General features: G+C 42.5%; 1 long non-coding RNA gene across 2 annotated transcripts in view; it reads right to left on the bottom strand.

The window, feature by feature from the left end:
* Positions 1–22,632, bottom strand: part of LOC128807714 (uncharacterized) — a 55,516-nt gene that overhangs the window by 21,927 nt on the left and 10,957 nt on the right. The window contains exons 4-5 of one of the 2 annotated variants that reach the window (XR_008437254.1): positions 16,202–16,349; positions 15,696–15,845 (exon numbers count right to left, since the gene is read on the bottom strand). This is a non-coding gene — a long non-coding RNA (uncharacterized LOC128807714). Of the gene's footprint in view, positions 1–15,695; positions 15,846–16,201; positions 16,350–22,632 lie in introns of those variants that run through there. The other variant, XR_008437255.1, reaches the window with a different exon arrangement.

Here is a 22,632-nt window from a genome sequence, read left to right as displayed (position 1 = left end):
TTTTCCATCTGTTATCAGTACGCTGGAGTATGCAGCTAACCCAGGAATAAGTACATTTACAGCAAATTTCATAAGTGAATTGTGGAAGATATTTTTTTCCATGTTATATGAGAAAGTAGATATCAACTGCATTTCACTTTGACCCATCCAAGTTATTTTTACACTAGCAAGACAAGCACTAAAAGCAATTTAACCACAAAAACTGGGGGTATCACCACCAGTATGCCAGATGTTGATCTGTCACCCTTGGTAAGCATTACAGATTGTGATGAATGGGCTACTACAAATACCCAAGCAAGTTTCAGGTTAAATTAGCTTTAGACATGCCTAAAAATCCACCCATTCTCTCTGTCCCAGTCCCACTTATAAAGCTGCTGACTCTCATGCTGAATATGAAGACATTGCTACAAGTGCTCACTAAGGAACCCAGAAATGCTACCAACCTCCTTGCCCTCTGCTTAACATGAAAGAGAATTCCCCTTGATGCCCTCCATAGTTATGTTGCCAGAACAGAGGATGCAGATCACGTACACAAATTGCTGGATAGCCGGAGATTTTAAGCAGCGCTATTTTTCCCTGTAGACAAGCTCGAGTGGAAAAGCAGATAACTGTGACATTTTTCAGAGGGTCAGCCCTGCAGTGCCAGAACAGATCTGAATTTGGGAGGTGCAGAGAGACCATAAAATGAACAGGAGAGTTGCTTTCAAGTTGCAGAATCTTGGTTTTGAGAGACTTGCACACTACAATGACAAACGCCCAACTTTCCTGCCTTTAGCCACATGTCCAGTGACATTATCAAGAACAAACTGGTATTGAAAACCCTGCTTTAGGCTGAAGGAAGAAGACATGCCAAACTGGTAATCTGAGGACTGCTAGAAACTATTTTATGCTAGGGAGAATGATAAGCCACATTAATGTAGTCCAACATTTTAAAATAACAAATTAATTGAAAATGCATTCCCTCAGGGAAAAAAAAGGTCAAAATGGGATTTACTTGACCAGACATTGTGGTAGCTGTTATGGTGATTAGGAAGTCTGAGATAAACTGTGACAAACTTATATTGACATTAAACCCTTTAATCAAAGAAACAAACACATCATTAATGAGAAATAATTCAGAGTGATGGATAGTTATTATAGTTAGAAAGAAGGGAGTCCTAAATCACAGGACGAAGTGGGAATTGTGCATGCCATAATAAATGTTTTGCATTTTGGATGACTGTGGTTTCACGCTATTGGTAACATGTGGGAAATGAATTACACCAGATTTTATTTTATGAATGCTTTAGGTAGAAGACTGTCATAAGGCATGTGAGCCACTGAAAGCCTCAAACTAATGTATTATACCTTCAAAAAATCCACTACTTGTGCCATTTTATAGAACACAAATATTCTTAAATGTCCCTGAAAGATAGTCAGTCCAAGTGTGGTAGAAGTAAATAGGTCTACGATGAAGCTAAACTGATTTTCCGAGGGACTTACCACTGGAACTGGAGTGCAAACCTCCTCATCAGTCAGCATAATAATTTACCCAGCCTTCAGCAGTGGGAGCATTTCTGCATCTCTTTGTGTTAACAGAGGCAAGAGCACAAATACTGTTTACCTGCTGCAGGATAAATGGTTCTGACCACTCCACCACCAAAGCTAAACCCTCTTTGCATACAGGAGTTGAGGCTGTAGCTTGACTATTATTTCTTTTTGGGGCAATATCAGATTCAGCAATTCCCAGCACACTCGTTGCCCCTGCACACACACTGTTCCTCAGCGCACCAGTGCTTTTCTTTCACCTCATGCCCTGCACTGGCCAAAATTCCCAAACAGACAAGGGACAGAGCACAAGTAGAGCAGCAGGGCTGCTTGTGCTGCTGCTGTCACTGAAGTCAGTGCCAACCAGGCCATGCCTGGGCTCTGGTCACACATTTTAATAGCTCAGTAATATTCTATCAGTGCCAGAAAGAGTATATAGATAATGTGAGAAATTCAATCAACTTTTCCTTACTTGAAAAAAAAAAATCACTAACAAAAATACAAAAGGATGTTTAGATCTTATGGAAACAAAGGGGTCCTTTGATTCAAGAAACCAAACCACTTGTCACACATGAGCAAGGTTGATAAACACTGGATGTAAGAATCAGAGAGATTTTGCACTGCTTTTTCCCTACTTCAGCAGTCACATAAATTTCTATTCAACAAAAACTTAGTGTCCTTTAATATGAACTGCCCTAGGGCTCTTAAGCCTTGGAGGAGATACCAGAAGTTAGACTGGAAAATAGCCTTCAGCTGGGAGGTCTGCCTCTTGCCAAGCCCATGATGAACCACAAAGGAGCGGGGGAAGTATGTGCCCTTGAAACATCAGAGTTCATATGCAATCACACTTTGTCACTGTTAGGAGCTACATTTTCTGCACAGGCCTTGAGTTTCTGCAGTAAGCTCATCCTACACCAGTTTTTGGGTGTGCTCCTCTCTCCCCCACCATGAGAGTGCTCCATCAGCCCTTGGGATGCCCCATTCCCTCACAATACCAACAAGACCTACCACACACATCATTTCAAGGGTCACAAAGTACATGCAAGGCTGGCATACACAAAAAATTCATCTCCAGGTCACAGGACAGCTGAGGAACACACACCCTGTGTGGGTTGAAAGTGCTCAGACACAACAGCCCCACAAGACAGGGAGCACACTGTGAAGCAGACTTAGAGCTTTTGTCAGGAGGCTTTTTTCTCCAGATCTCCATAGAGCTGACTGATTTCCTCCCCCACAAAGCTTTCCTCTAGCTCACAAATCCACCAAAAGAAAACCACGCAAAAGGTGCATTTCAATTCACCACGGGGGCCTTGAGGCAGAGGTTTGCATCTCCAGCAAGTACCACATCCAGCAGGATACAGCAATTTCACTCCAGAGCTGGCTCCGTCCTGGAGTCCTGAACAAGCCCAGGTTTGCAGAAGATTGTGTGGACACATCTCAAGCCTGCAAAACCATCTACCGAAGCACTGTACCTTCATTCAAGGAAGTTGTGTAGGCTGCAAAGGTTTGCTTCATCCTGCCAAGAGCCTCTGGCAACACCTCCTTTATTTTGTGGCCTTCTAAAAGAAAGGTGATTGTTTTGGGGCTTTTTTTTTTTTTTTTTTTTTTGGGGTTTTTTTTGTCAAGTGCAAACAGGAATGCTTTGCATGAAAGAGTATTTACCCTCATGTGGCTTGTCTTGAGATCAAAGATGCCCAATTACAGGCACACAATAACATTCTCCAGCTTAATGAGAAGCAAAATAAAACCTGGAATTCAAGTTAAATTACAATATTTTTTGAAACTAAAGATAGACATAGAACATAGTTTTGAAGTCTGCAATTTTAGGGCTGCAAAAGATAAAATAAGGTTTACTTAAAATGAATTAAACCCCTCAATTTATGGTCTTTCAGATGGTACAGAGCTAACCTATTTAATGTCCACCACAACTGGATGAAAATTTTCACATCATCAAATGAGGCAGTAAATAACAGCAAAACATAGTAAAACACACAAGTTATGATAAACAAGAATGAACTTAAAACAATATGGGTTGGAAGTTAGAATAGACAACATTGCCTTAAAATTTTTTCAGATGCAAGGCCTAAAAATAGCTGCTGACCTGCATCCATGCAACAACAACCTCATCATCTTCCTGGAGGAAACCAGATTGGGAATCAGACTCACCACCAGAAGGACACGGGCCCGGCTTCTTCACAGCAGGGATTAAGCAGGAGAAGGTCACATTCCACCATCCAGGGCCTCACTGAGAGGCAGAAACCCACAGTGCTGAACATGGAGGACTGGTAATGGATCCATTGGTGGTCTACAGCACAACCAAGGATGAGCCAGGAGCCACCTAGGAGGAGCAATAGGAGAGCACGACCCCACAGAAACTCAGGAAAGGAACAGCAGCTCCAGGATGAACTGAACTGACCTCAGGCCATGGTGTGGTTGGAAGGTCCAGGTGGGGCTGGTCAATGGCATCATTAGGTATCTTCACAGGTGGTCCTTGAGGCTGTGAAAGGCCCCAAGCACAGTACAGTTTACAATGCATGAGAAACTACAGAAGTAACCATGTGTGAGATGGTTAAGAGACATAAGGCTCTGGACCTGTGAACTTCTGGAACCTCCCCAGGTGTCAGTACTTACACTTAAACCCACGTGGCAAAACAAGGTCAAAAAGTCTGAATATGGAACAGGACAACTCTCAAGAAAGCTCAGAATAAAGCAGATCAAAGATCACTTCATACATATGTATATTACATTTAAATTTTGAGGGGCTTCTGGATACAATGTCTCTTTTCTTCACACACACTGTATTTTCAAGCACTATTACCAAAAGTTCTCTTGGCTATTTCCCTTCTCCTGGCATGGCAAAAATTTTTGAAGACTGATGGTTCCAAACATCACTCCTGGCCTCAGTTCTTCTATTTGAAGCTATTTTTGTACTTAGCTCACAGCTCTTTTAAGTAGCCAATTTTCAAATTATGAATGTTTAGAAAAATTAATGATTTGATTTCTTGTATTTCAGGCATGCAAAAGCATTACTGCATTTAAAGGTGCTAGGAAAGGATATTTAACTGTTCTCAATAAAAAAAGTTACATAGCTTGTTCCCTTGACTCAGAACATTCAAATCCCAAGGGTCCTAAAATAACTACACTTTAAAGTTCAGCAAATATGTTTCTGACTAATTTGATGACCCATAAGAAGAACTTAGATCAAATTATTGACTGACCTATTTTTTGCCTGAACACAATATTATATACAGTGGCTGTATGGTTTAACATGTACATTCATACAAAAGTAATTTCCCCAAGGAGTTTGCAGCTCAGAAGCGAGTAATTACATTATGCAACATTTCCAAAACACGTTCCACTCATTCATGACTAACCACACACACACAACTATGTGCATGTGCCTAAAATTCTGCCCTCTGAACTGTGCTCCTTCATGGGAACCACTGCTCTCACATCAGCACCCTTTGCCCGCGGCAAGGTGAGAGGAATCTGAGCCACGAGAGGAATTTTGATCAGGAGCTGGTTTCAGTGCCCTCCTTTTCACCCTGGACTTCCATGATCCCTGAGCTTACAGCTGTAAGAGGACAATCCCAAATAAGGAGTCAATTAAGATGAAAGCAGAAGCTAAAGAGTCCTACAAAATTGTGGTCCTGAAACCTGTGTTTAACTTAATCCAGGGCACCTTCCCACTGACAATCTTCTCATGCACAGTTACTGTTGCATCACAACAGCAAATTATTCCTGTTCATCAACACCAGCAAGCAACCTCTTGTGTTTAATCTTTAAGCACGACCTTTAAAAAGTCATAGTGAGACACAACCTCGACAGCCAGTGGGAGTTGGATGCCTACAGTGATTACAGAATTGGAAAGCTCTTGGGTTGCTCACAGCACTGTTAGATCCTCAGATTTGTTACATATTTTACTGTGTACTTGCATCCTCAAGATTTTCAGCGAGGCACGCAGAGGTGGATTTCTCTATATAAATCTCAGATTTGCTGAGACTCTCTGTATTTGGCTCACACCTTATTCTGCAACCAAACCACAAACTGCTTTTTTCTTTCTATCAAACAATCCATAATAATAAATTGGCAGAGTGAGTTCCTCTGGCATCTACCTGGTGTTTCCCATAAGACAAATGCATAAATTTTCTGAGAAGCTAATAAACTGCAAAACTTCCATGGTTAATTAAAAAAGTTAATTGGAAAACCTCTGATATTCAAGTCACAGGTTGCTGTTATGCACAAGTACACAAATCTGAGATAGAAAATGAACATTAAAGAAGATTTTAGGTGGGGAGCACTGAAGCTATCACACACCACCTGGCCTAGGTCACTCCAGTTCTTGAGCATGCAGGAAGTCAGAATGTCCATGCGGTCCCAGGCTTTTTGGCCAGGGAGCAGTGTATTTCCCTCATGGGAAATACCAGAAAGCACAATTGCATTTTTGAGACACCACCAGGTGTGCCAGCAGAGCAACACACATACAGCAAGGGCAGAGAACTTACATGTTCTGGGAGCAATGCCTGATCTGAGGAGGAATTCCACCAGGATTTGTAGCTGGGAGGAAGGAGGGAACAGAAGCGGGGCCACAGCTGTGGCACAGACCTCTGGGTCTGGAAGGCCATGCTGGGATGGATACATGGCTGCAGTAAGTGACTCCAAGTGGTGCCTGGAGCTGCCATGCTGAGAAGGGCTTAACACCTGTGAAGGACTTAACACCTGTGATGGAGCCAAAGTGTTCAAGAACCACCAGATTTTCAGTGCTTTACAATGTTAAGTGCAGAGGGAATTGAGAGATGAGGCTATAATAGAGACCTGACTGCTTTTAATAGACTGGCTTTTCACAAATTTTAGGAAATCCACCCCAGGTCTCCACTATCACAAGTTTGGGCTTGACCTTTGCTGCATACAGGTGCCACAGCTTGGCACAAGTTACTCCCATTGCACAAAAACGGTCCCACAAGATCTTCTCAAATCTTTAAGGAGCCTGAGAACAAAATTGAAAGGAAACTATTGAGAGCAACCAGTGTCACGGTAGGCAAATAAATAACCAAACCATGTAGAAAAGCAGCCTTGCCAAGGGAATTCATATTCTGTTCTCATATTTGCTTTAAAGCTTTAAGAGGTGAAGGTAAACATTGGAATGCGTGAGTCCTGCACACAGGAATCCATCTGTATGGGGCTCACAGGAGAACCTCAGGATCAGGAAACTGCATTCCCAGGGGATGATATGTACGTGGGTTAATGAGCTCTGCAGTGAGGAAGGCAAGTATTTCAGTTCTTGCCTGGTCTTCCAGCAGTGTTAGACTGAAGTTTGCAGACTCGTGTTATCCCATGTGCTATATAAAAGGAATGGCTACATTTCTGGGGACTGCTTCTTGGAATAGCAATTTTGTGAAAATTCATCAAGCAAGTTGGAAGTTATCACTTCAGAGCCCTGAAACGAGGGCGCTGGCGGGACTACTTTGTCAACACATATGGCGCTGTGCTGTGATTTCCATTTCAGAGTGTACTAGCACTTATTCTCTGTTTTTCTCACAGCTGCTCACTCCCAGTGTTAGCACTCCCAGAATAGCCTGCTGGCGTATAAATAGGGTTCTCCCTCTGCTGCACATGGCAGTGCTGCAACTGTACTGCTCTCCACTTAATTATAAGGTGCTGTTAATGCCATTAAAATAGTTCTCTGTATTCCTGTCCCTAAGAGGCAGAGACACTACAGGTTCCTGGATTTGCTCATTCCCAGGGCTTAGGCAAAGAGTTGCATCCTAACTTAATCATCAAGGAAAGCAGTATGAAGGGGAAAAAAAAAAGTCTTCCTAACTGAAAGACCTTGCTAATTCAGAGTATCTAACACATCATTCCCTTGAGATTCAAAATGAGCACTCGTTAAAAAAACCTCATCTATAAAGGAGAGGTATTGTCTTCAAAGGAACCCTGGGTTTGGGCAGCACAGTTCTTCAAAGTCAACCACCAGGCCCTGACTACAGAACCGTTTTGGGCAGTGTCACATTTCCCAGCCAAGAGGGATGCTCAGCTCTGATGCTGCATCAAGTCTCTCTCCATTTTCTGCAGCCAAGTCCTGGTGCCTCCCAGTTATTTCATAGTTCTAATTGTTGCACAGCCTCCCACATCATTCAGTTGGGTTCCTGGCTCTGATCTGCTGAGATACTGCAAAGAGCAGCAATTGCTTCACTCCTCGTGAGGACAACAGAGAAGTGCAGTGAGAGTGGCTAAAAGTAACAGTGCCCTAAAAGCTGAAGAGGAAAGATTTTGGGAGAATACAGGTGCACAACATTTTTATCATCATTGTTATTATTATCATCATCATCCATATTCTAATGCTGTACACATCACCATCATCCTTATTATTCACATTCTAAGAGTGAGCATGTAAAAGAGGTACCGAGAAATACTGAGGCTTCTGCTTTCTATGGTTGACATTTAATTTCTGCTTTCAGTATGTCTCTGGAAGAAGTTTGAAAAGTGTGGTTGCTTTCAAAGTGATTTTCCTTTTTCCATTTGGTAGATTCCTTGCCATGATGAACAGAGATGAAACAAAAAAAATATAAACCTGACAATCAATTTAAAATAGCTACTTGCACTGTTAGCTTAAACTCAAGATTGGACTTTTTAAAAACTGAAACACTCCAAACCAAGATATTTTAATGGTCAAGAAATCCTGTAATTTTACACAATAAATATGCTGTCCAGAAATGATGTGGAAAATGAGAGTCATGTTTCCAACCATTTGGTTAAATTAATAATAACACACAAATGCTCCCTCTGTTGGTTGATTTTCAAAAGGTATTCCAAATATCACAGTAGCATCCAGTAAGAGCATGTGTTTTCTTTGGGAGGAAAAAACCAAAACCAAAGCAAACCAAAACCCAACAAAATTCCATATCCAAAATTGAGGTGAATACACAAGAAAAATATGTGTAAGTTATTGCCAATCTGCAAAACAAAATTAATTAAATTTTAACAGCCATCAAGCCAAAATATTTGGATCCAGAACTAAATAATAAACACACATCAGAATTAATAAAATTTAATTTTGGACGGTTTGCAGGCTAATTCTTTCTGGACCAGGAAAAGTGCTCTTTTGCATGGAAATAATACCACTCTTACCCTATTTTCTTGTGGAGTGAAAAGGCACCACTGTGTATCATTAAGGAAACAGTTCTGTATTAGCATTGACAACAATAACACCAAGGAGGAATTTGGGCGTTCTGTTTATGCACATTAAATTTCCAACAAGTAGTTCTTCAGGAGCTCAAATGGTTTTGTGCAGTGAGGAGCTTTCCTGAGCCTAACAGTTTCCATCAAGGAAAAAAATTCTGTTTCCATAGAAACATCCGAGGTGGACCAAGCATGGATTAATCAAAATACAATGATGCCTTTTTTGAAAGGTGCTAGGAAAAAAAATCCAGTTTTAAGTGAGCACTGCTGCTCTTTCCTTCCATTCATACAGGAAAGCATGGGAAATTCTCCCCAAATGTCTATGTGACACACAGTTTAATTAGCACAATAAAAAGTTAGGTTTTCTTACATCCATAATTAGCATGTCAGTCTGAACTGGAGCCAAGGATATATTAACATGAAAAAAAGAGAGTGAAATAAATAATTTAAAATTACATTTACATTCCTTTTTTATTTGCTACTGGTTATATCAAGTGGCTCTTCTTATGTTTAAAAAAATTAAGTTGCTTTTCCTGTATTCTTAGTACTGAAGGCTCATTTCTTGGTAGTGAAGGCTCTTTCTGATATTCAAAATCCAAGCTATGAGTTAGGATTTTTTTTCCTTGTTGTCGAAATGAGTATGCAGGATATTATATCATTCTCAGCTACCATCATAGAATTTTCTGACAACAGAATTTACCTGCAAGTTCTGCCATTGCCCAGGGATGAAAAAAAACTACACAAAGCCAGCCTGCCTTCATCTATCTTCTCAACAAAGCAAAAAGAAACATGGCTCCATTTTTAACAGAGCACTTCCATTGAAGTGGTTCTTTTGTCTGTTCTTTGTGTTAATACACCTTTTTCTTATGATAGCTGAAGTTATTCTCTAATTACTCTATTATCAGATATTAAAAAATACTCACTCTGTATGTGCAAGAGGGGCACCCAATAATTACAGTACAACAAATGTCAAATAATTATAAGCCCTCCATTTCTACACAATAACATGATACTAATGTCAGAGACAAAAAATGCACTTCCACTTCTAACCCTACCTCAAAATGAGGCTCCACTATGAAAAATTGCCAGCAATAGCATTGGCAGGGTTCCACTTTTGTGTTTTTCAAAGGTTTGGTAGCAAATTCACACACCAATTCACCAATTTTGTTCCTCTTTATTTTATTACTTTTCAGCAGGGATCTGAGAATCAAGCTGGGTTTTCCATCTCCAGCACCACCATTAGTAATAAAGGCTATGTTGACCAAATTATGATCACAATAATCTGTGTGTAGTCCCTCTGTTATCAAGAGATTTGCTCAAACATTACCAGTGAAGAAGCCCCTGATTGGTAAGTGGCACACATAGATACATTGGTGCATGAGGAGGATGAGCCCTACAGGCTCCCAGGGGTTTAAATGAAGTAGAAAGCAGCAAATGTTTCATTTCTGTCATTCAGGCAGGCAGATATGACTCTGAATACTCAACAGCTTGGTTCGTGCAGCCACGCACAGCAGCAGCACGCCCTGAGAAACAGGTGACATTCAGTCAGTTATTCCTTACATTGGAGCAAAGTCCATAACACTGTCTGGGCAGGTAAAGCCCTGTAGCTGCTTTCAGGCAGTTTAGGGGCATCCCTCCCCACTGCTCACGCAGCCATGGTGTGTGCAGAGGGCACACGGGGCGCTGCAGGAGCTGCCCGTCGCAGGTTCAGAATAGCCTTCGCAAGGGCACAGGCACGCAGGGCGGCACAGATGCCCATGCCGAGGTGCCAGCCACAGGAGGCAGGGACATATGGAAACACAGCTTCCACCGTGGTGAAAACATGGCCACATGCCTAGGGCACAGGGAGGAATTAACTCTTGAAGGACTGCTAAGAGATCAGCACTCTCCTGTTGTTGGAGGCCACTCTTCAAACCCAGCTGCCAAACTGGTGTGGAGAGGCACGAGCACCACTGGCAAGGCAGAACCAGCACAGCTGGTTGGAGGGACAAACATAAGCCACATGTCTGGGCAGCGTGAGTTCCATGTGGCTCTGCATGTGCTGAGTGACACAGGGGCTGGGAAGTGTGAGATGGTTTTTGAGGGGCCAGGTGTAAGGAGCTTTGGGAGCTTTCCCTGTGACCCCTTTAGACACTCTTGCCCTTCACTCTACATGATTACATCAGTCCACCTCTCTCAGCAGCTGCTTCCTTTTCCACCAGCCTTTTCCCCCTCTGCAGGGGCACACAGAGCCTTTGGGTGTATGGCTGCACCACTGAGGTGGAGGGGCTGAGTTCTTCACAGAAGTGACCTCTTTTACCTGCCTTCTGCCACATCAGCATGCCTAAAATGGCAGTCACTAAGAAGACACAAGGAAATCCCACAGGTCTTTTCCCACCCACCAATCCAGCTGATGCAGGCTGCCAGGCCCCCACCTTGCACCAGACAGGCCTGTGTCAGCAGGGAAAGTTAGCTTTTCCACTACAGTGGGAAACCGCAGTGTTAGGTCACCAAACCATGACTTCTCCCCCAGGAAATATTGAACTGCCCCCTAAATACCTCTTCAAAACAAAATCCTCCCTATCTTCCAATAAAAATAAAAGTGGCTGAGGACATAACTTTCTCCTTGCTATCCATGACAGGCTGATACAGGAGTTATTTTTAAAATACAGACTCAACTTTTCTCCATATTTAATACTTAAAGAGCAGGCTTCTTTATAACACTACATCGCACATGCCCGAAGTGAAGAGATGGGGACGAGCTGCCTACCTCACTCGGATGACAAGGGACATCTAGCGGCATCGTAGCTCCCAGCACCACTGCCCCTGCTGGGCCTGCGGGGACAGCAGACAGCCACCTCACGTGTCCCCACGGTATCCCACCGTAGGGAAAACCCATGGCTGGTACAGGGAGTGACAGCCCTCTGCCTTCCCCAGCCTCATATCCTACCTCTGAGTGCAGAACTACGCTCCTTTGCATCCTCCTCTCTCCATCAGCTTTTTCAGCCCTGGTCCCATTACTTTTCCCTAATAACATGATAATATATTATACATATAACAATATATTTTCAGTAAGAGGCTGGTTAGCTCAGTGGCAAAGGCCTGCTGTTGATAAGAAAGCATGGAGCCTGCTCCCTTTATTCAGAGAAATAAACTGCTTCAGAGTTTACAGTTTCACACCTGCCTGTGTGAAAGTAAAACAAATCAGTGCATGGTTAGAACAAGACTCTTGAAAATTGCAACCACATCTCCTGGAAAAAAAATTATTTTGTTTAATTAAATAAAATAGTTAAATGATGTCATTACATGCAGCTTAAGTATTTACATCAGTAATAAAAAGTCAAAACATTGTCATTGGAACAGACCAGTACATACTGAAAGATGTGGGTTTAGATTAGATAAGAAGAAATTCTTCATTGAGATTTCAGTTGTGCAGGAGGAGTTTTGATGATCCTGTCTATCAAGGCAGCATCAAAATGCGTTTATTTATTTATTTATTTATTCTTTTTGCCTGTTTTAGATTTCCCTATCCAAACCCTAACACTACATGACTGAAAGAGTAACAGAGGGCTGGAAGCAGTACTAAACCTGCTGGCTATCCAAAGTTCTGCAACTTTGATTTAAGAGACCTCCTGTGGTTGTGGTCCACCTGTGCCTCAGCCTGGACTTGTCATTTATGTTTAAGAATAGCTGATTTATTAGTTTTCCTTTCGTGTTCAGTTCCAAAAAAAATGAAGAACATTTGTGGCCGAGAGGAAGTAAAAAAATGGCCTTCTGGGAGATGCAAGAAACCCACAGAAACCCTGACTCATCAAACTCACTTTTAGTTTGCTTGGCTGCCTCCTATCCCTCCCCCTTTTTTTTTTTTTTTTCTTCTGCAAAATTCCCCTGATCATCTCTGCCAGGTTTATTGCTTTACCCGTTCACTGTCTTTCTCCTTCTTAAAAGCTCTTTTAATTGTTTCCTTTTATACTTTTTTCTTCCCCAGTTTCCTGCTCCCCATATATGTGTCCTCTCTACTGTCACCTCCTGCAAACATTGTAACTTCCTTCTCACAGGAAACATTTAAAGAAACAAACTTGTCTTTTCCATTTGCTATTCATCTTGGGAAAACAAAAACAAAACCACAAACACAAACTATTTTTTCTATTAAAACATTTCACTGAAATTCGAATAAAACCATGCTTATATGTACAGCTGTAGATTATCTCCTCTTTCTTACCCTCCCATTTTCTTTGTTTTCTTTTATTTTTTTTTCCTTTACTGAGTGAAAATGCTGTGTGTACTCTGTGCAGAAATACAAAAATCACCATCTTTTTTTCCCTAGAGTTCACTGTGGCTATAACAATAAGAGTGTCCCAAATACATAGCTGACAAATTGCTGCCACAACTGAATGATTAAAGAACTTTCAGGCAGCACTTCATGGCACCCTGAGCAGAAACCTCCTCCCCTCTTTGAGCAGCCAGCCCTGGGAGATCAGGAGAGACATGCAGCTTCAAACCAACATTAAACAACTAGATATGTCTCCAGCAAAGGTAACCTGAGGCTTACCTGAGCTCAACAGAATATTATTTTGGTATGGAAAAAAGGACTAACAAACTGAGATATTATTGCTAAGTAGCCAGACGGTCAGCAGAGGGGACGCTGATGTGTTTTAGGCGGCACTGGCCTCAGAATGAAGCTTAGGGGATGGCAGGCCAGGCACAGCAGCCAGCAGTTGGCACTGTTGCTCCACTGGAGAAGGGATGGGCAGCAGCGGCAGCCAGGAATGCAGCAGCACAGGGAGCGCAGCCCAGGGACAGATGTCCCGAGGAGCATCACCTGCAGACACAGTCATGACACATGCTGCCTGCACATGAGCACGCCCACGTGAAGCACACCTTCTGTGCAGACGTGTCACAAGAAAGGAGAAAAGATTTCCACCGTGCATACAAGTACCACCCTCACTCGCTCAGACACTGCAAGTGCAAATTTAAATCTAATCTGTCCGTCAGGGAAAGCAGTGATGCACTGTGAAAGAGCTGGAAAATCCAGACTGATGTGTCACAAACCAGCAAATGACAAAGTCCTTCATAAAAGCAACAAGAGACTTCCAAACTCACTCCAAGACCAGAAAATAGAAGCCTTCTTCCAAGTAAGAGGGATTCCCTCTCCTCCAGGGATTTGCAGTTTGCAGCACTGCCCAGGGTAGTGACAGGTGGTGTAGATGAGTGAGGCAAGGCCAGAAGAGGGGATGTCACAATGGAAAGACAGCCCTTGTAGAACATGCTGATGTGAATAAAAAGGCTTGTGGTACTTTTCCCCATCACACAGCCCTTCAGTACATCACAAGCCTTGGAAAAGTCACAGAACAGCAAAAAGTAAAATTAAATCTTGTGAATTTACAACTACCTTACCTGATCCCCCTGCCTCCTTCCAAAAACGAAACAAAACAAAAAACTCCAACCAAGCAACCAAACAAAAAAGGCAATTAAACTACTTACACCTGTATAGCAGGGACAGGGAGAATCTCACTGGGGAAAAATACTACCTCCATCCACAGAACTGCCCCTCTTGGATTTCAGTACATGTAGTACACATCTTCACAAAAATGTTAAATAAGGAAGAATATGTAAAGAATTAAAGAGGAACTAGTTAAATTTAAAGACATGAAAAGATAATCAATTGGAAACATCTGGGAGGTGAGAAGAAAGGAACTTTAAAAAACAAACTAAAACAAACCCAACCACATTTCATTGTGAATCTGTGGAAAAGGAAACCACTTCAGTACTTCACATGGGGAATTTTATCCATCTTCAAGTGCAGGAGCATGAAAGCTTGTCTGAAGAAAGGGTAGGTGTCTGAGCTATGCCTGAGCTCCCTGCTCAGCACCAGAACTATTTCATCATTGAGAGCTGCTCTGAAACCAAGATTATGACTTGAACACACAAGACAGGCAGAGAAAAGTCTGGTCCAAATCAATTACATGGTTAAGGGCAAGAGCTTCTTAGTCTGCTGGTAAATGGTTTGAGGAGGTGAAAAAGACTTTATGACAGGAGAGAAAGAAACAAAAAAGGTGAAGAATTCTTGAGAAATAGCAAAGAAACATTCAAATAAATTAATCTAGGTTTCCAAAAAGAAAACTGGCAAAGGTGCTATAGTAGAAGTTTCCCAGTGCATTAAAAAAAAACATCCAAGAACAAGAAACAGCTCTGTCTAATAATGTGCAACAAGAAAAACTTGATAACATGAGCAGCAAAATCCTTCCCTGCTGTGATTGCAGCAACAGCAATTCCAGAGCACATTCCAGGGGGGCATGTATACAATGCATTTGGTTAAATACCCTGAAAAACAAGTAATTAGTTCCTTTTTATTGAGAAAATGATGCATTTCCTAGACCAAGGAAAATAAAAGGAGGCAGTTTAGCAATGCATTACCATGTCTGCCTGTTGCAATGATCTTCATCAGGGAGAAGCAGCCCTTTGGGAACTGCACCTGAGTTTCTCTACCTGCTATTGGCACAGCCTCAAAGATAATTTTGCCAGAGAGTTGTCTTTGTGTGAGTACATTCCCTCAGAACAAGCTTACCACCAACTGTATAATTTTTACCAAGGCAAATCTTTGTAAATTCTAAAAGAAAATAGGATGATATTGATGATCCTCCTTTAATCTCCCTTCAGTATTTATTTACTGGGTTGTCTCACACTGCTACCTATAGTTATATACATTCTCCTTAGTCACAGCAGCACATGAGACTCTAGATAAAGGCAATACAGTTTTGTCTCTTTTAGTTTTACCTGACACCAAGGCCCCAATTATTGTCCGAGGGGTGGTGATATGTTACTGCAAAAATCAATGCACTGCATTGAGAAACCAGCAGCTGACTTCTGCATGTCTGTGTCACACAGCAGGGTCTCACTGCATTGTCTAAGCCATGAATGCTTCACATATTCTTGGTATTCACATAAAAAAACAGTCAAACAACAAGGCTTAAATTCCTTGTGGTTATTTTCTGGGGTCTCCACTTGCAGAGAGAGAGGCAGAATGAAACCCATCAGGCCTGTCAGGAAGACTGCATCAGTTTCACGCCAGTTTTGTCCATTGAAGCCCCACTACCATCACAGGGTTTGCTGTACAGAGGCTGAGATGAGCTTTGCCTGTATCCAGTAATTAAATTTAGCTGTTTCTTTCAGAAGGGAAAAATGACACAAGACATCATTAATCTCATTTCTGACTCTGCCCATCACTTTCAAGGAAGCTGCATCAGCTTCCTTAGAGGAAAAATTAGGTGCCTCTAGTTAAAGGGAAATCTGGGTCCTAAAATACCACCACTAGACATCCCCTTAGCTTCAGCCAACCAAGCAGAGGTGCTCCTGTAGCCCTGATGGCTTCTTGCAGCCACCCTATGCAACACCAGCAGCCAGAGAAGGAGCAAGGACTCTCCAGAAACTCTACAGTCTTATAGTTTCTGGACCACATTAGCTGTACCCATTATTTATGTGCTACAATCACACCCCATTCTTAGGTGAGACATACCTTAAGTGTTCACAGCTGGCTGAGGAGAATGGGTCCATTCAGGCCTGGTTGCAGCCTGTCTTTGCCTTTTTGACTGCCTGAGGAAAGCCACCAAGGTGGATCTGCCTCAATCCTGATCCCAGCAGGTCTAGAAATTTCTTCTGATACCCTAATGAAGAAGTAGAGGTTCAATGGGTATAAGGCAAAGCACCTGTCAAGGGAGCAATGTCTGTGTATGCTCTCTGTGAATGGCCCTTACCTTTCAGAAGAGAAAATATTACATTCCCCACATCCTGCCTGTGACATGAGGTTAGATAAAATATGTTTAGGAGGCATGGCCTGGCCTGTAGCCCAGCTGTCTGACCACATTAACCACACTCTTTCCTTACAAACAGGACACTGTTTCTTCTGGGTATCTGGGATTTGCCAGTTCAGCTTTATTCAGCTCACTAGAATGATTTTTTTGTTGTTGTCATTGTTGTCATTGTTGTTCTTAATGAATTTTCAAAAATCAAAGCAATAGCTGTGGAACACTGTTCAAAACCACAGATTTTTCCGCAGCTTTGGTGAAAAATGGAAAAATCAGCTTGAAGTGCATTGATTAGCTACCAGAAAAGGTTCTCAAGGAAACTTCTCTGAGAAATGGAGTCATCTTCTGAGACTGACACTCACTTGCAGCTCATGCCATAGCTCACAGAACAAAATCACCACCATCACTTCAGGCATTTCAAGCTGAGCTAGAAGGACAGTTGAGAGCTGAGGTAAGTTCAGCTCTAGCAGAGTGTCAGGTGATTACAGTTAATGACCTCAGAGAGGATTTTCTTTCTGGTCCCCGGTTAAAGCAACAACCACTAACCTGCTGTCTGATAGTTTTCATTCCCCATTCAATAACCTCCATGTTTACATTACTCATCATGTAAATTGCCTGGACACAGTTACAAGTGTTCCATTAATAATTATCACACGATCTCCTGCTGTCTTGCTGTGCTCAGGTATTCCATGGTTGACTCTGGTCAGATACCCATAATTGTTCACCCTGACCTGAGTGAGGCTGCACAATCACTGCTGCTCCTGCCCTGGATTTATGGCAGATCATAAGCACCTACTAAGAAAGCACAATTTGTTTGTAATAAACCTTCTCAAATTCCTTCCATTCTCACATAGTGCCCAAGCCTTGCCACCTATTAAATAGTATCAGTCAGGACACTCTTAGGTGCTTCTAATCTGTCCTGGGATGGTAAGAGCAGAGTTTTTTGTCTTTGGCCAGAAAGGCCTCTGAGTCACCTTCTGAGGCATAAGTTGGTTTTCTTCCGTGTTCTCTCAGGAATTCAAACATTCTACATTCGAGATTATATAAAGTATACACAATGGAGTGTTTGGGGGTTAGAGCAAAAAGTAATATATTTAAACCGTGGGAAGAGAGGTTTAGAAGAAGGCCTGTTTTCCAGCAGTAGGGATGATGGAGCAGAGCACCTGGGTGTGGTGTGGGACCTTGAACCTTGGACATCCTTGAGGACAGGTCATGAAAACAGTCATGAGAGACATTTGCCTGCAGTTGATTCTCCTTCTGAACATGTGCCCCAGCCCCATCACCAGTCTGTGATACCTAAGTGTCACAGAGGGAACAGTCATGCTCCTCGAATTTAAAATGAGATATATTCCTCTGGGTACTGTGCCAATAGCACTTAAGGAAGATGCATAAACTCTCTCTCTTTCAGACCCCAGCTGGGGTTATTTTACAAGGACAACTTTCCAATCAAAAAGGGGGCAGAGCTAAACTGTTTCTCTACCAACTCCACCCTCCATGAGCCTATGCCAATCTTGCTTTGGACTTTGCTCCTGAATTGGAAAGGTAACCAGAAAACATCAGATAAGAAACTGGACACATCAAAATAGTCAAACAAAGCCTGAAGGACTTTGACAATAAACACACATGGAGTGAAGACACTTTCACACAGATTCCTTACTTCAGCGTGTAGGAGGATCTACAGCAGGAATTTCATTTAAGAGAATGAAATACAACATTGAGATCTTTATAAAAATCCTTAGCAACTCTCTCTGGTACTTTTTGTACCACACGCAGACTACAAGCTTACAGAATTGTCAGCTTTTGGGCACCCTACCAACATGGGATGAGTGCAGGAACACCCTGAGTTGTAATGTAATACAAACAGAGATAACGGAAGAGGAGCAATAGTGAACAAATGCAAATGCACTCTTGTTGACCAGAAAAATCCTAACTAGCTTCCTAGAGAAGCTGTGGAGGCACCTGAACCAAAGAGGCCTCCTGGAACAGAGTTCAACATAGTGTTAGCCAAAATGTGTTGGCTAAATAAATTGAGTAAGAACATCATCAACATGACAAAGCAAAAGATATCCAGAGAAGGACAACTAAAATGTTCAGTGCATTCACACCACTGCAAAAGGCCGCTTAAACAAACTAAATGTAAAAAAATTCAGCTGTTTTAGCTTGTCAGAGGATTCAGAGAGCGGTGTTGTGCCAGCACAGCAAGGCCTGCCCAGGGCCTGGGAATCATCCCAGCCCCATCCCCTCAACAAAATACCTCTCCTGGCAGAAGCTGGGTCAGAGATGCAGTGGTGCTGGTGTAAATGGGCTCAGCTGTCTCAGCCTGAATCTCTGGAGGTGATGCATCTTTGCTGGCTTAATGTGTCCACAGCACAGCACAGCTGGGCTGCTGCCATGTGAGAAATATCAACCCACAGCCACTTACACCAGGTTCCTTCAATGTACTCAATGAACTCCTAAATCAGTCTGTAACCACAGTCTCCTCTGCATTCCCTTTTAAACTGTGTATGGTTGGTGTCAGGTCCATCCTTCCTCTTCCTTTCCCTCTCTCAATGGTGTCCACGCAAACAGACACACTAGAAATTTATGCAATTCATTGTTTGTTCAGTGTAATTGCTTGAGTTCCACTTCCTAGTGGTGTTCCTCAAGGCTGCTAGCTCTTCTTAAGGTTAAAATACAGACTCCCACGCTGGTCAGTTTAGAAAGGGTAGAGTTACTGCTTGTCTTCCAGCTAAGAAAATTAACTGAATTTGCACATTACAAACCCCAGGTAGGTTTGCAATTGTAGCACTAACACACAGAAAACGCTGGGTCAGCTGGGAAGTCTTTCAGACTGTGGTGTTAGAGACTAACTCTTGGACCCATGAAAGGAATTCTTTTTTTCTTTGAGCAGATCTCTCTCCTACCACTTGAATACCAGGCTGCTGTCTCTACTCAAGTATGCAAATCTGAGCAAGCCACCAAAACAAGTGTTAAAAATCTCCCTGGGAATAAAAGCACTGTTTATACAAACTCTCATATCCTTCTCCCACCTTCCAAGTAAAGGCTGCTCTTGCAGCTGCTAAGATGAGGCTCTCCTGGTGAGGTGGGAGAAGAACATGACAGCTTATCGTTACGCACCGTCTTCGCTGTTTTGCTGCATTAGGAAAGGACAGGACACCAAGCACATTCCATGGCACTCTGCCAAGCAGGGCCCCAAAGGGTAAACAGAAAGTAATGTGCAGGATGCAAGAGAGTCTTTAAAAAAAAAATAAGAGGGGCACCAGATGGTCACTGAAATGATCCACAACAGGGGAATGTGAACGAACATTTCAGGTTCTGTTCTAACACCTTATTAAACATATTCGGACGTGTGTCTTAGGAGCAGGCTGCATTCTGGGAGAGCCATGTCATGCTGTGATTTTGCAAATAGTCCACCTCCTCCACAGTCCCCAGTGAAGTCACCACCTCAGCGCCTGGCTGTCCTGCTCCTTCCAACACTACAGTTCAGCATAATCACCTCAGTAATTTTTTTTTTTTTTCACTGATTAAACTGACTTCCAGTGCCATTAGAGTAAGTTGCCACAAGCAGGTTTTGTTCGTTTGCTTTTTAACTGCAGACTCATATAACACAGCGTGCAAACCCTAACGAAGGGCATTTGTACGCCAGTGAGGGTTGATACTGCAGTTTAACAGAGAGCAGCTTTGTAAAGGGAGAACAAGGCTACTGCAGTGTGCTCTAGGGCTTTTACTTCCTATGGCCAGCACCGGATCTCTGTTCCCTGTTAATGAACAGCTGCTGTTCATTCAGCCGTCGAGGTGGTCCGGTGGGACAGGCAGCTGTGGGACAATTCAGAGGGGACACGTCACATGCAAAGTCTTCCCTCTTACCTGAATGCTGGGAGTGAACAATGCTCAACCATCCATGCATAACAGAAAACTCAGGAAGTCATGCAGCATCCCTTAGGTTTCATGCTTCTTAGTTCAGAGGCAGAGTGGGCAAGAAAAGGGCTCTGCCTTTCAGAGAAATTAGCTCCCTTAGAACCAAGAGGTGGCCATCACAAAAGCTGTGTCCCTTCAGTCGGGGATTCCAGAAGAGCTTTTGGGCTATTATGAGGTCTCCTCTTCTGGTAGGACATACAAGAAGTCACTCTCTCATACAACAATCTCACGTTCCTGTGATTTTCATTCAGTGTCAACAAACAATTACTTAATAGAAATACATTTCTAAAATTTGAACACTGAAATGAAATTTCAAATAACAGAAATTTTCATGCTCCCATCCTTGAGTTCTTTACAGAGAAGCATGCATTTGTTCTTTAAGAGGTTACAGGCTAAAGTCTTGGGAGCTGCTATAAGGCACCACAAACTGATATAATAGGAAGGAGCCTGGGTTCAGTGAAGCACAGCAGAGACTGCCTGGAATTCACTTTGAAAACTAGGTCCAGGAAAAATCTTTTCCTCTTCACCTTTCTGGAAAGGAACCAAAGTTTATCAAGCTTTGTCTACCATAATTTTCTACAAGTTTAAACACTATATCATGGATTTTTTTGGAGGAAGTATGAAAATGGTATATTAATTGCAGTCTGCTCTTAATTGCTTTTCTTAAGCTAAAATAACACAAAAGTTAAAAAAAAAACAAAGCAAAACCAAACCAAACCAAACAAACAAAAAAAACCCACTTCATGCTGAAATAAGAGTCCAGGCACATGCACTAGTTTACTAGAAACCTGCTTAAACACACAGCTTCAATTAAAAGGGTGTAGCTCTTTTTTTACACAAGCTTCGAGAGACTGCCTTGCCTAGTAATGGTGATGGGGACAGTGGTTGAAGGCCAGCCCAAGGAAAACCTAGCCATGTGACCACATAACCTTTTCGGCTGTCCTTTTCTTCCCAGCTAGCTGTCTGTCCTGCCTGGGAGCCTGGCTGCCTCTCTAAGCACACGTGGAGAGTGAGCCATGCTCCCAGCTGGTGTGCTGCAGCTTCACTGACCTCACAACAGCCTCAGTCAAACCCCCCTTATCTTTTTTCTCTCTCCCTTGAAAAAGCAAATAAAACCTCCCAAGCCATTTGCCAAACAGAAATGAGGCAGAAACCCCAAATAGAAACACTGCCACCAACTAGATTATTTACAGACTCAGGAGAGAGAAATGCAAATACATGCATGGCAATTGCTCTATCCCTTTAGTTTCTATTTTCTCACCTTTTTGTTTTGGCACAAGAAATAGCCAGCATGTGACAGTAAGGTCAGGGTATCTCTGGTTACAGCAGTGCCCAAGAAGTGTTGTTCTAGTAAAACGACACCATGCACAAGCCACATTATATAAAAAGTGAAGGAGGCACAGGCATGGGATATGAAGCACTTCAGACACTACACTTAAATGATGCGACCACTGCTATAGGCTCTGCCCAAAAAGCAGAATCTTAGCCCATGCTGAACTTGGCACTGCCATGGCAAACAATTAGGGATAGCTGGAGAGGCAATCCCACTTCTGCAGCTGCTGAGCTCATGCAGCTGCCCACACTCCTCACAGACCTCTAGTTTGGGCAGATAATGTGAACAGAAATAGGCAGCACTGTCAACATCAGCCACAGGGTAGGGAGAGAGTGAGTAGGATGTCCGTACCCAAAAGTTTGTGAGGCAATCACTCCTCCTGCTCTGCACAGCACTCTGGCCAGTGCAAGACAGCAAACAGCTGCTTTGGTTTTTACAGGTGTCTGTACAAGATTTCACATCCTCGGTGTCCTTCTCGCTTCTTTTCTGTTTGGTCTGAATGCTCAAATTACTGATTTTCACCTGGTTCCAAAGAAACAATGAAAAAGAAAATCAGTGTAGGCTGGGCAAATGTAGCGGAGGCTCCCTAGAAGGTCCATAAACTTTTCACTAAGCTGGCCAGAGCTTCAATTTTCTACCACAGTGCCTGAAAACAATTTGTCTGCTTTCCCATTTCACCAGGAGGCTCTTGCACAGCTCTTACACTGATATTGCAGCAAAGACCTTTTGAAGCTACTGATTGGCATGTATTTTCTGTTTATTTTCTAATAAAAAGGAATCAGATGCACTAAGCTCTCTAAAAAGCAACTGTGCTGGCACTCAGCCACGGAGGAAAATACTGTAAAAGCCCCTGATGCTTTTGCTTAACAATAAATTCAGACAGCTTTGTTT

This window comes from Vidua macroura, chromosome 5, assembly GCF_024509145.1.
Source record: "Vidua macroura isolate BioBank_ID:100142 chromosome 5, ASM2450914v1, whole genome shotgun sequence".
NCBI classification, from domain to species: Eukaryota; Metazoa; Chordata; class Aves; order Passeriformes; family Viduidae; genus Vidua; species Vidua macroura.
Note: the sequence above shows the minus strand (reverse complement) of the source record. Positions and strands in the feature narration are given on the sequence as shown.